The sequence below is a fragment of the Canis aureus genome, chromosome 12 (genome assembly GCF_053574225.1).
Source record: "Canis aureus isolate CA01 chromosome 12, VMU_Caureus_v.1.0, whole genome shotgun sequence".
In the NCBI taxonomy this organism is placed as follows: domain Eukaryota; kingdom Metazoa; phylum Chordata; class Mammalia; order Carnivora; family Canidae; genus Canis; species Canis aureus.
The window spans coordinates 180,001-192,412 of NC_135622.1; the positions used below are offsets into that span (position 1 = coordinate 180,001).

General features: G+C 50.3%; 1 long non-coding RNA gene across 2 annotated transcripts in view; it reads left to right on the forward strand.

Annotated features, from left to right (window-relative positions):
- The window catches only part of LOC144324751 (uncharacterized), an 11,836-nt gene extending 341 nt beyond the window's left edge, over positions 1 to 11,495 (forward strand). Inside the window, exons 2-4 of one of the 2 annotated variants that reach the window (XR_013390180.1) lie at positions 9,570 to 9,641; positions 10,819 to 11,127; positions 11,378 to 11,495. This is a non-coding gene — a long non-coding RNA (uncharacterized LOC144324751). Of the gene's footprint in view, positions 1 to 9,569; positions 9,642 to 10,818; positions 11,164 to 11,377 lie in introns of those variants that run through there. The other variant, XR_013390179.1, reaches the window with a different exon arrangement.
- The last annotated feature ends 917 nt before the right edge of the window (positions 11,496 to 12,412 follow it).

Genomic DNA, 12,412 nt, shown 5'->3' on the forward strand with positions numbered 1-12,412 from the left:
GCCTGCTTCTCCCTCTGTGTCTTTGCCCCCCCCCCCCTCTCTCTCTTAAATCTTAAAAAAAAAATTGTGTCCTACATGTTAGGTTTTTACAAAATGAACAGCGGAGAAATAAAAAACCAGCAGAGCCAGGCAGTAGGTAGGAGAGTGCTTTAATGGGGAGCGCTCCTGGGCGAGGTTCCATGACTCGGAGAGGTGGCCAGAGTCAGGGAAGTCGCGCGGGGTTGGGGACTGTGGGGGTTTTGAAGCCTTCTTGGTTCCGACTCTGGATCCGGGTGGGTCCCTAGCCAAATTAGACAAGGGAACACCGTGTCCTTAGGTGATTGGCTGGGAGTAGGGGGGGGATAGTATCAGACGATGGGGAGGGGGCGGGGGCGGTTCCTGGATGGAAAGTTTCGGTTTCCCATCTAGGCTTCGACTCACTGGAGATGATGTGGTGGTCAGGGATGCTTTGACGGGAAGATCAGCCATTTTGACCCAGTTTGAGATGTCCGCCATTTTGGGTGCCCCTGTCTCTCAGCCAGCCCAACAATACATACACAAACACACACACACACACACACACACACACACACGTGTTTCTAAAAACTATCACATGTATTCATACATTTGACAATCTAAGGATTTCTGGTACGATAGACAATGTGCCCGTGGTTCCTACTGACTTTTCACCAGAGACTGAGGTTTCTAGGAGTTAACAGTCTGCCGCCTGGGTGGCTCAGCGGTTGAGGGGTTGAGCATCGGCCTTTGGGTCAGGGCCCAATTCTGGGGCGGCGGGGGGGGAGGTATCCGAGTCCGGACCCCTTTCCACATCTGGCTCCTTGTGGGGAGCCTGCTTCTGCCTATGTCTCTGTCTCTGTCTCCCTCCCTCCCTCTCTTCCCCCTTCACAAAGTTCTCTCTCTCTCTCTCTCTCTCTCTCTCTCTCTCTCTCTCTCTCCTCTCTCAAAAAGTGTAAAATAAGTACAATTTTAAAAAATCTGCCACATGGAATCGAGACTACTGGTTAACGATAAGGAAAACAACCTCTGTGTGTGAGATAGTAGGAGACATGTAGAATAGATACAAGGCATGAAAATACGGGTGGTGGTGGTGGTGGTTAAAGAAAATGAATCGGGGATCCCTGGGTGGCGCAGTGGTTTGGCGCCTGCCTTTGGCCCAGGGCACGATCCTGGAGACCTGGGATCGAATCCCACATCAGGCTCCCGGTGCATGGAGCCTGCTTCTCCCTCTGCCTGTGTCTCTGCCTCTCTCTCTCTCTCTCTCTCTGTGACTATCATAAATAAATAAAATAAAATAAAATAAAATAAAATAAAATAAAATAAAATAAAATAAAAAAGAAAATGAATCTGTCCTGAAATGACTCTGGCTTTTTTTTTTTTTTTTTAAGATTTTATTTACTTATTCACGAGAGACACAGGGACAGGCAGAGACAAGGGAAGCAGGCTCTATGCGAGGACCCTGATATGGGACTCGGTCCCAGGAGTCTGGGATCACGCCCTGAGCTGAAGCCAGACGCTCAAACGCTGAGGCACAGGGGCGTCCCAAAGCCTGGCTATTTAGAGAAAGAACACTTAAGACTGACGGAATGGAAAAAGAAATTATAGAAGGGATTTATGAAGGAGATTTTTGAGATTTGTTTTTTGTTTTCTGTTTTTTATTTTTTTGGATTTTATTTATGTATTCATGGGAGAGAGACAGAGACAGAGAGAGAGACAGAGAGAAGGAGAGAGAGTAACAGAGACAGAGAGAGACAGAGAGAAAGACAGAGAAAGAGAGAGACAAAGAGAGACAGAGGCACAGAGACAGAGACACAGAGAGATAGAGAGAGACAGAGAAAGCAAGACAGAGACAAAGAGAGACAGAGATAGAGAAAGAGAGAGACACAGAGAAGGAGAGAGACAGGGAGAGAGAGAGAGACAAAGAGAGAGACAGAGAGATAAAGAGAGACAGAAGGGGAGAGAGACACAGAGAAAAGAGAGGCAGAGAGATAAACAGAGGCAGAGACAGAGACAGAGAGAAGGGGAGAGAGAGACAAAGAGAGAGAGACAGAGAAAAGAGAGGCAGAGAGACACAGAGAGACAGACACAGAGAGAGGCAGAGACAGAGAAAGAGAGAGAGACAGAGAGAAGGGGAGAGAGAGACAAAGAGACAGAGAAAAGGGGCAGAGAGATAAAGAGAGACAGAGACAGAGAGACAGACACAGAGACACAGTGAGGCAGAGACAGAGAAAGAGAGAGACAGACAGAGAGACACACACACAGAGAGAGAGAGAGAGAGGCAGAGACACAGGCAGGGGAAGAAGTAGGCTCCACGTGGGGAGCCCGATGTGGGTCTGGATCCCAGGACCCTTGGGATCAGGCCCTGAGCCAAAGGCAGACCTTCCACCGCTGAGCCACCCAAGGCGTCCCAGAAGCAGACTCTTTGAAAAGGGATTGCAGGCGTGGTCAGGACGGACTGAGATTGGGAGAAGTGGGTTTTACTACTACACTGGTGTACAACTGAGATTTGGCTCTTCTCTCTGCTAAAATGGCGAGATTCTCTTGCATTGGTAGTCTACTCTCGATAAGAGTGTGAACAGAGAAGAAAAGACAAAGACAAGGTGCTTTTTTGTTTGGTTGGTTGGCTTGGTTTGGTGTGGTTTGGTTGGGGGTTTTTTGTTTGTTTTTTGGGGTGTGTGTGTGTGTGTGTGTGTGTGTGTCTCCCTTTACCTGCCCAGAACAGCAAGGTTTTTAGATTCCCTTTTTTTTTTTTTTTTTGGTTGTTCTTGTTTCACTTTTTTTGGTATTTACTTATTTATTTTATTTTTTGGGTTCGTTTGTATCCGGTCTTCCCCTACTACGTAAGAGTGAAAACTTCTCCACGGTAAAGGAGCTTCATTTTGGGGACAACTCTAAAAGCACCTGTAGAATCTCCTAGGGGCCACCTCGGCGAAAGAGACACTGAAGATTTCCGTTTTGTTATGATCCGTGATCCTTTGTAGGCATGTGCCTTGAAAACTTCTGAGATGTTTTTGGTTGGCTGGTTGGCTGCCTGTCTGTCTGTCTGTCTACTGGTCCCTTCACCCGTTCGTGGATTCTCAGCGGATCCCAGAATGCCAAACCCTAAATAGAGTCTCTTGACTACTATAGGTCGTTTACCTGCTATGGGAAGGCACATGAGAAGCACTGTCAGACAAAGAACCATAAGCCCTCTTAGATTACATTGTGTGGGTGAATGCTGCCGGTGTTCCGAACAGGAAATGAAATTCCTAAACTTGTAACGTGTCCTGGTAGAGTGCCGTCACTCCACATTCGAACTGTTTAAATGCTCTGCGTACGTGCATGTGTGTTGTGTGTGTATGTGTGTGTGACAGAAACTGGTCGGATTTTCCTCTCGACTGCATTATAATGAATTCTCATTGGGTCTTTAGGCACGTCCATCCGTGGGTGACCTCCCTGTCACGTGCAGGTGTTGTTAGGAAGGTCTTGCAACAATGCGGTCCACTTTTCAGAAGATTCGCGGAAAGGACTCTGGACGAATCCCGGTGTCTGGTCACCCTGAGATTGTCCAACTACATACAGTAGGAGTTGCCGGAACTAATGAAAAAGCTGCGTGGAAACCGAACAGAAAGGAACAACGTGGAACTGAATGAGGTCCACGAAACCCTGAACAGAGTTCAGAAACTCTCAGTGAGTCATCTTCCTTTTTTTTGGCGATTGTTAAATCCTCTTCAGAAGGTCGGTGGGAATCCGTGCTCATTGCAACCAGACACCGTTGGAAGGATCCGCTGTATCACCAAGGCCTTCCTTGAGTAGAATGGCGTCTGTTTTTCTTTCTTTCGACCTCCCCCGGTCCCCACGCCGCCCTCCCCTCCCTTTCTCCCCCCCGCCCCCCACCCGGCCCCGGCCCCGGCCCCGGCCCCCGGGGTCCATTTGTCAAAGTGATCTCTATTGACCGAGCGGGCCAGGGGCCCCTGGAATCGCATCCTAAGACTCAGATAGGATCAGACAGCCTGGAGACGCTCAGATCCACTTCTCGGGAGCCACCCGAGCCCCTCGGAAACCGTGAGCCTGATACCTTCCTTCCAGAGGTCGCCGCGGCCTCACTGGGCGAGTCAAGAGTGCCACCTCCTGGCGGACGAAACCGAGAGTCAGCTGCTTAACCCCAGCGAGCCTCCCAGGTTGCCCCTACGAGGTGCTTGGAAATGCTGAGGCTCAACGACACCGGAACCACAACAACCGGAAGAACAGAAAAGAAGAGCAAAAGAAATGCTGAAGTTCTTCCTTCTGGCCTTGCCTTTACAGGAGTGTGCCGTCTGCGACCACGCCTGTCTCCGCGGACAGGAAGAAAAGAGTCCAGATGGCTGAACCGGGGTTCTGCACTCTGCGGACCACAGGAACCCCCTCCAGCCTGACCCAGGAACTCCCTTACTCTGAGCCAGGGACAGGAGGTCTTGTTTTGTGTTTCGGTTGTGGTCCAAAAGACAGGCGTCACCTACGATGGAACCTTGTAACCCTTTCTAAGCCTAGAGTCGCTCAGCGGCATTACATACGTTCACACATCCTCCTCGCCAAGTTATCTTTCCATTCCATTTTTTTACTCTCTTTTTTGAAACTCTTTAAATTTTATTTATTTATTTGTTCGTTCGTGCATGCATTCATTCATTCATTCATTGTTTGTTTGTTTATTATTTTAAAGGATTTTTTTATTGAGAGAGAGAGAGAGAGAGAGAGAGAGAGAGAGAGAGAGAGAGAGAGGCAGAGACACAGAGGGAGAAGCAGGCTCCATGCAGGGAGCCCGATGTGGGACTGGATCCCGGGTCTCCAGGATCACACCCCAGGCTGCAGGTGGCGCCAAACCGCTGCGCCACCGGGGCTGCCCTCCATTTTTTTACTCTTAAGTTTAATTTCTTACACTGTATTGATCGGGCACCCGATCTCTCTCTCTCTCTCTCTCTCTCTCTCTCTCGAATAAATAAATTAAATATTTAAAAAATAAATGAATAAATAAACTGTATTTATTCACGGGAGACACACAGAGAGAGGCCGGGACGCAGGCAGAGGGAGAAGCAGGCTCCACGCGGGGGGGGGGGGGGGCCCCGGTGCGGTGCTGGATCCCCAAAAAGCCGTGATGACGCCCGCCCGGAGCCCAGTCGAAGGCAGACGCTCAAACTCGGGTATGCCACCCGAGCACACCTCGTCCGCACCTCTTCCTTCCCACCGCCACCCACCCTCTTGTGCGTTCGTCGGGTTCCCACACACAGGACCTCGTCCTCCAGGTGTATCCCTAGACACACCCTAGCACCCTAGGATCCCCAACGAGGGAATAGGTTCAGATGGGACCGATGCTCATGTGACCGTGCTCCTGTTTGAGGACTGTCCTCGGTTGCTGTAGCGGTGACGGCGAGACAAAGGGTCTCTCTCCACACACCGCACAGGCGGGTGGGGGGCATGCCCCGAGTGGGGCAGATGTCCCCATCCCAAGGAGGCGGAGGAGGAAAGCCACCCCAAGGCCCCTCTTTGGTGCCTGTCCTGTGTCAGGAAACGCTACTGACCTGGGTGGATCCGGACCAGGCTGTGTCCGTCCCAGCTGCCCTGGGATCCCACACTCCTCACACCTGGACCCACCGGTGTGGCGCCTGCCTTTCCGGCTCTGCCTGCCTGCCTGACTATCTCTGCATCCAACTTGCAACTTTCAGTCCGTGAGCTTAGGGGCTTCGACTCTCTGGGTCTTGCTAGAACCCAAACAGAGAAAGACGTTTGCCATACCATAGATACCACTTTCAATTAAGCATCTGTGAAATGATGATTATGGAGGAAGGAAATTCTCAGCCTTGAACGTTTCTGGGCCCTGCTCCATTGGCTTTCACACTGACCCAGGCCCAAACGGCTCCCAGAAAACTCAGCACTAGTTGGGCTCTATTTCCGTGCCACTGAGTGCACGTTGCCTGTCTGCCTCCCCTAAAAAGTCAAGCAACGGGGATGCCTGGGTAGCTCCGTGTTCAGCATCTGCCTTGAGGTCAGTCATCATCCTGGGGTCCTGGGGCCCCGACTCCCACTTGGGGCTCCCCGCGGGGAGCCTGCTTCTCTCTGCATCTGTCAATACCTGTCTCTGTGTGTCTCTCATGGATAAATAAAGAACATCTCTAAAACAGGAAAGAATGAATGATTAATTAAAAGGACTGACTGACTGGACTGATCGACTGACCGACCGACCGGCTGAATGAATGTATACATAAGCAAGCCAGGAAGGAAGCAAGCAAGCAAGCAAATAAATGAACAAATGAAATCGATGAAGGGCTGCGTGGCTGCTGGCTGGCACTGTGGGTGGAGTGTGGGACTCTATATTTCTCGGTTGTGAGGACGAGCCCTAACCTGGGTGTAAACATCGCATACACCTAAAATCTTTTGAAAATAAAACAATGAAAAGAAAAGAAAAGAAAAGAAAAGAAAAGAAAAGAAAAGAAAAAGGTGGGCAGCCCGGGTGGCTCGGCGGTTGAGCGCGGCCTTCAGCCCGGGGCCTGATCCTGGAGGCCCGGCATCAGAGTCCCACGTCGGGCTCCCAGCATGGAGCCTGCTTCTCCCTCTGCCTGTGTGTCGGTCCGACTCTCCCACTCACTGTGTCTCAGGAGAAAATAAACAGAATCTTTACAAAAAGGGAAAAGAAGTTGTTTTGTTTTGTTTTGTTTTGTTTTGTTTTGTTTCGATCGGATTGATCGATCGCTAAAAGGCAACCTGCCAAAACTGACGATGAGAAAACGGAAGAAAACCTTCCTGGTTCCCATAGAGTTCAAGCCCTACAGCCTTGCCCGTACCAAGATCAGAGAATAAACTGTCCACTCTCTACGGCGTCCCTCCTCCCGAGGACGCCCCAGCTCCTTATGGAGCATGCACACGCACGTGCACACGCACGCAGAAAAGCGGGGTGAACCGAACCAGACCCTAGAGAACCCTGCAGCGAAGGTTGAGCACAGGACACCCCCACCCCCCCGCCAGCCACAGGAAACTCCGGCAGGCTACCACTGGACTGCTTAGGGGGCCTATACTTACTTGCAAGTGCTTGCTGACCTGGGACACGTGGAAGGGGAACCTGAGGCTCAGATGGCCCGAACCGGGTGAATGGGGTGCTTTGCTCATGCCTCAATGCTATGCTCTCCACGATTAGAGAAAGCTGGCAATGAGGCCAGCCCAGGGACCGGAACCTAACCTAGGAATCCCTCTGGTTCCATCAGTCATGTCCCGACTGTTGGTGAGTGAGGAACCAGTGCTCGGCTCGCTCGGGGAGACAGACGCTCTGGTCTTCTTCGGGTTGGGTTGTTGCTGCGGCTTTGGGTATCTTTGCAGGAAACCGGCCTCTTCTCTTTCGAAATGGAAACCAAAGGATGGACGGGGTCCGGACCCGGTCACGCTCGCTGGCCACTGGAGTTGTTGTCAACCAGCCAGCGGGGAGATCGGAACATCGGGTCTTTCGTGACCTCTCCACAGATAGATAGGAGTGAGACCAAGGCTATATACTTTGTTGGCGTCTCGTCTGTGTCTACGTGTCCCTGTGGGTTCTACGAGGGAGAGGTTTCCTCTACCTCCGGATGCTATATTGCTAACATCCCTTTGTAAAGGAACTGTAGCTTATGGGATCCCTGGGTGGCGCAGCGGTTTGGCGCCTGCCTTTGGCCCAGGGCGCGATCCTGGAGACCCGGGATCGAATCCCACGTCGGGCTCCCGGTGCATGGAGCCTGCTTCTCCTTCTGCCTATGTCTCTGCCTCTCTCTCTCTCTCTCTCTCTCTCTGTGTGACTATCATAAATAAATAAAAATTAAAAAAAAGAAAAAAAAAAAGGAACTGTAGGTTAGGAGTTCAAAGGCTGGCGCGGGTAAACATCATCGGAACAGGACAGCTCGGAGCGATAAGGACGAGTGCCAATATTTCACAAGTTCCCACGATCTGGGATGAAGTTCTGTTCGTTCGTTCCCGATCATGCGGGTCTGGGATCCTTTCCTGCATCCGTCTCCTTGCGGGGGGAGGGGGGGGGGGGGGAGGGGGGGGGACCTGCTTCTGCCCATGTCTCTGTCTCTGTCTCTCTCTCACACACAGGAATAAAGAAACAAAATAGTGTAAAAAAGGAAAGATGCTCGGTCTCCCACTCTCTCCCTCTCCCTCCTCCTCCTCCTCCCCCTTCCCCCCTTCACACAGTGCTCTCTCTCTGAAAGGAAGTTAATATATTACAATTTTGCAAAAGCCTGCCAATGGAATGGAGACTACTGGAGAACGAGAAGGAAAACAATTCCGTGTGTGACAAGTAGGAGATGTGTAGGAAACGTACAAGGCGTGAGAATACATGTTTTGGTGAGGGAAAAGAAAATAATTCTGTCCTGAAATGAGCCTGGCTATTTTTTTCTTTTTTAAGATTTTATTTACTTATTCAGAAGGAAGGGAGTGGAGGGAGGGAGGGAGGGAGGGAGGGAGGGAGGGAGGGAGGGAGAGAGGGAGGGAGGGAGGGAGAGAGGGAGGCAGAGAGAGGGAAAAGAAGGCTCCATGCAAGGAGCCCGCTATGGGACCCGATCCCGGGAGTCCGGGATCACGTCCTGAGCCAAAGGCAGAGGCTTAACCACTGAAACACCCAGGCGTCCCGGAAGCAGATTTTTTTGAAAAGGAATTGTAGGCATGGTCAGGACAGACTGAGATTGGGAGAAGTGAGCTTTACTAGTACACTGGTATAGCATTAAGACTCGGCTCTTGTCTCTGTTAAAATGAAGAGATTTCCTTGCGTTGGTAGTCTCATCATGGCAAGGGATTGTGAACAGAGAAGAGAAAAATATATTATTATTATTTTCTCTCTCCGGACCAGCCAGGTTTTTATATTCCTTTTTATCCGCGAATTACCTCCGTGAGAGAGTGAAAACTTCTCAATATTAAAGGAGCTACATTTTGGAGACAACTCTGTAAGCTCCTGTGGAATCTCCTAGGGCCACCCTGGCGAAACAGATACTGACATTGTTTTCAGTTTTGTAATGACCCGTGATCCTTTATAGGCCCGGGCCTTGAAAGCTTCTGAGATGTTGGTTGGTTGGTTGGTTGGTTGGTTGGATGGATGGATGGATGGTTTGTGTATCTGGCTGGTCGGCTGGCTGCCCGGCTGTTTGCTGGTTCCTTCATCCGGTCATGGATTTTCAGCGGATCCCAGAAAAGTCTAGCCCTAGGTTGAGTCTCTTGACTAACATAGGTCGTTTACCTGCTATGTGAAGGCACGTGAGAAGCAGCGTCAGACAAAGAATCATAAGCCCTCTTAGATTATATTGGTTGCGTGAATGCTGTGGGTGTTCCAAAAGCGACGTAAATTCGTTAAGTGGTAACGTGCCCTGGTACATTGTTAAAATGCCGTGTGTGACAAATCATAATCCGTTTTTCTTCTCGACTGCACTCTAGCCAACTCTCCTCGGGTCTTTAACCACGTTCACCGGTGACCGCCATGTCATGTACATGCCACGTTCTGACGCTCTTGCAAAAACAAACAAAACACACACACACACACACACACACACACACATTTATTTATTTATTTATTTATTTATTTATTTATTTTTTATTTATCCCAGATTCCAGAAGAACCACGCAAAGGACTTTTGACACATCTCAGTTTCTGGTCACCCTGAGATCATCGAACAACAGTATGAATTGCCAGAACTAGTGAAATAGCTGCATTTACCCAGAACAAAACCAGGGACTTCTGGGTGCCTCAGCGGTGGAGCCTCTGCCTTGGGCTTAAGGCGTGACCCCGGAGTCCCGGGTTCGAGTCCCGCATCGGGCTCCCTGCATGGGGCCTGCTTCTCTCTCTCTCTCTCTCTCTCTCTCTCTCTCTCATACATAAATAAAATCTTAAACAAACAGAACTAAAAGGAACAACATGGAACTGAAAAGAGCGAAAGACAATGATGACCGGTTTCTTTGTTTTTGTTTTTTAAAGACTTTATTTAGTTATTCACGAGAGACACAATGAGAGAGAGGCAGAGACACAGGCAGAGGGAGAAGCAGGCTCTGCAGGGAGAGACCGATGAGGGACTCCAGGATCACACCCTGAGCCAAAGACAGCTGCTCCCACCGCTGAACCACCCAGGCGTCCTGATGACCCTTTTTTAAAGACTCTTGTTCAAATCACTGCTGATCCCCTCATGTTTGCTCTTCCAGTTTGAAGGAAACTTTGTCTGTAGAGATATCTATACCTTAGAGAAATTGGAGGAACGAGTGAGTTTGTAAACAAATTAAAATCCTTATCCTTGGGCAGCCCTGGTGACTCAGCGGTTTAGCGCTGCCTTCAGCCCAGGCCGTGATCCTGGAGACCCTGCATGGAGCCTGCTTCTCCCTCTGCCTGTGTCTCTGCCTCTCTCTCTCTCTCTCTCTCTCTCTCTCTCTGTGTGTGTGTGCGTTTGTGTCTCTCATGAATAAATACATAAAATCTAAAGAAAAAAAAAATCTTTAAAATCCTTATCTTTTCTCCCTACCTGTGACCCGTCAGTGTTCAGAAACTCTCAGTGAGTTATCTTTTTTCTTTTCTTCTTTTCTTTTCTTTTCTTTTCTTTTCTTTTCTTTTCTTTTCTTTTCTTTTTTTCTTTTTCTCTCTTTCTCTCTCTTTTTCTAATGAGTTATCTTTCTTTTATGGCAATTGCCAATCATCTGCGTGAGGTCTGTTCCGTGGGAATATGTTCTCATTGTGACCGGCCACTGTTGGAAGAATCCCTTGTATCACCAAGACCTGCCTTCCTTGAGTGCAATGGCATCTGTTTTTCTTTTCTCTTCTCTTCCTCCGCCCCCCCCCCCCCCCCCCCCCCGCCCCGGTTTATTTTTCAGAGTGATCTCTACTCCCAACGTAGGGCTCGCACTCACGGCCTGGAGGTCAAGAGTCGTGCTCTCTACTGACCGAGCGGGCCAGGGGCCCCTGGAATCGCATCCTAAGACTCAGATAGGATCAGACAGCCTGGAGACACTCAGATCCACTTCTCGGGAGCCACCCGAGCCCCTCGGAAACCGTGAGCCTGATACCTTCCTTCCAGAGGTCGCCGCGGCCTCACTGGGCGAGTCAAGAGTGCCACCTCCTGGCGGATGAAACCGAGAGTCAGCTGCTTAACCCCAGCGAGCCTCCCAGGTTGCCCCTACGAGGTGCTTGGAAATGCGGAGGTTCTTCCCTCTTGCCTTGCTTTTTTTTTTTTTTTTTTTTTTTTATTTATTTACTTATGATAGTCACACAGAGAGAGAGAGGCAGAGACACAGGCAGAGGGAGAAGCAGGCTCCATGCACCGGGAGCCTGATATGGGATTCGATCCCGGGTCTCCAGGATCGCGCCCTGGGCCAAAGGCAGGCGCCAAACGGCTGCGCCACCCAGGGATCCCCTCTTGCCTTGCTTTTGCAGGGCTGACGACAGTGACCACGTCTGTCTACCTGGCGAGGCAGAAACAATTCCAGGTTGCTGAACCCTGGTTTTCCACACTGCGGACGACAGGATATCACCCCCTCCCCCTCTTTCAACCTGACCCAGAATTCCCTTACTCTGAGCCAAGGACAGGGTGGGGGGGGTGGGGGTGGGGTCTTGTTGTTGTTGTTGTTTGTTTTTGTTTGTTTTGCTTTTCTTCCCCCCAGTTGTGGTAAAAAGAAAAATAGACGTCACCTAAAATGGAATGTTGTAGTCGTTTCTTTCTTTCTTTTTTTTAATATTTTATTTATTTATTCACGAGAGACACAGAGACAGAGACACAGGCAGAGGGAGAAGCAGACTCTATGCAGGGAGCCTGACGTGGGACTCGATCCTGGGTCTCCAGGATCAGGCCCTGGGCTGAAGGCAGACGCTAAAACCGCTGAGCCACCCGGGGATCCCTGGACGCTCCACCGCTGAGCCACCCAGGCGCTCCATACATACTTAAGTTATTGAGAGTTTGTTCCTTCATTTTTCATCATCTCTAGACCCAACGTGGGGCTCAAACTCACAACCCTGACTGCAATCAAAAGTTGAGTGCTCTTCTGACGGAGCGGGCCTGCCGGGGCCTGGGGCCCGGGGCCCGGGCCGGGGGCCGGGAGCTTCTGCCCTTTCATGTTTTCAAGCTCAGAGTCACCTTTTGTCCGGGGAGGGCCCCACCCCCCAACCCCTCCGTGCGGAGGTGCCATCTGTCGGCTGGTTCATGTTTGTCCATCTTCCTTACTCCTTTTAGTAGACAGAAGGTGGCTTGTGACACAGCCGGGGACTACTTCGAATGAGACTGAGGATTTCCCTTGGGAAGTGGGTGCGAGAGGGAGGACAGGTCGATGGGGAACCAGGAGACTGTTGGCCCGTCGCTTTAGAGGAAAGAGTGTCCTTGTTGGGCCCTCACCCAGGGTGGATGAGTCAGAACTGTCTCATGGCAGTGAGACACTAGGGGAATTTTTTTTTTTTTTACCATTTGAAGAAAAATTT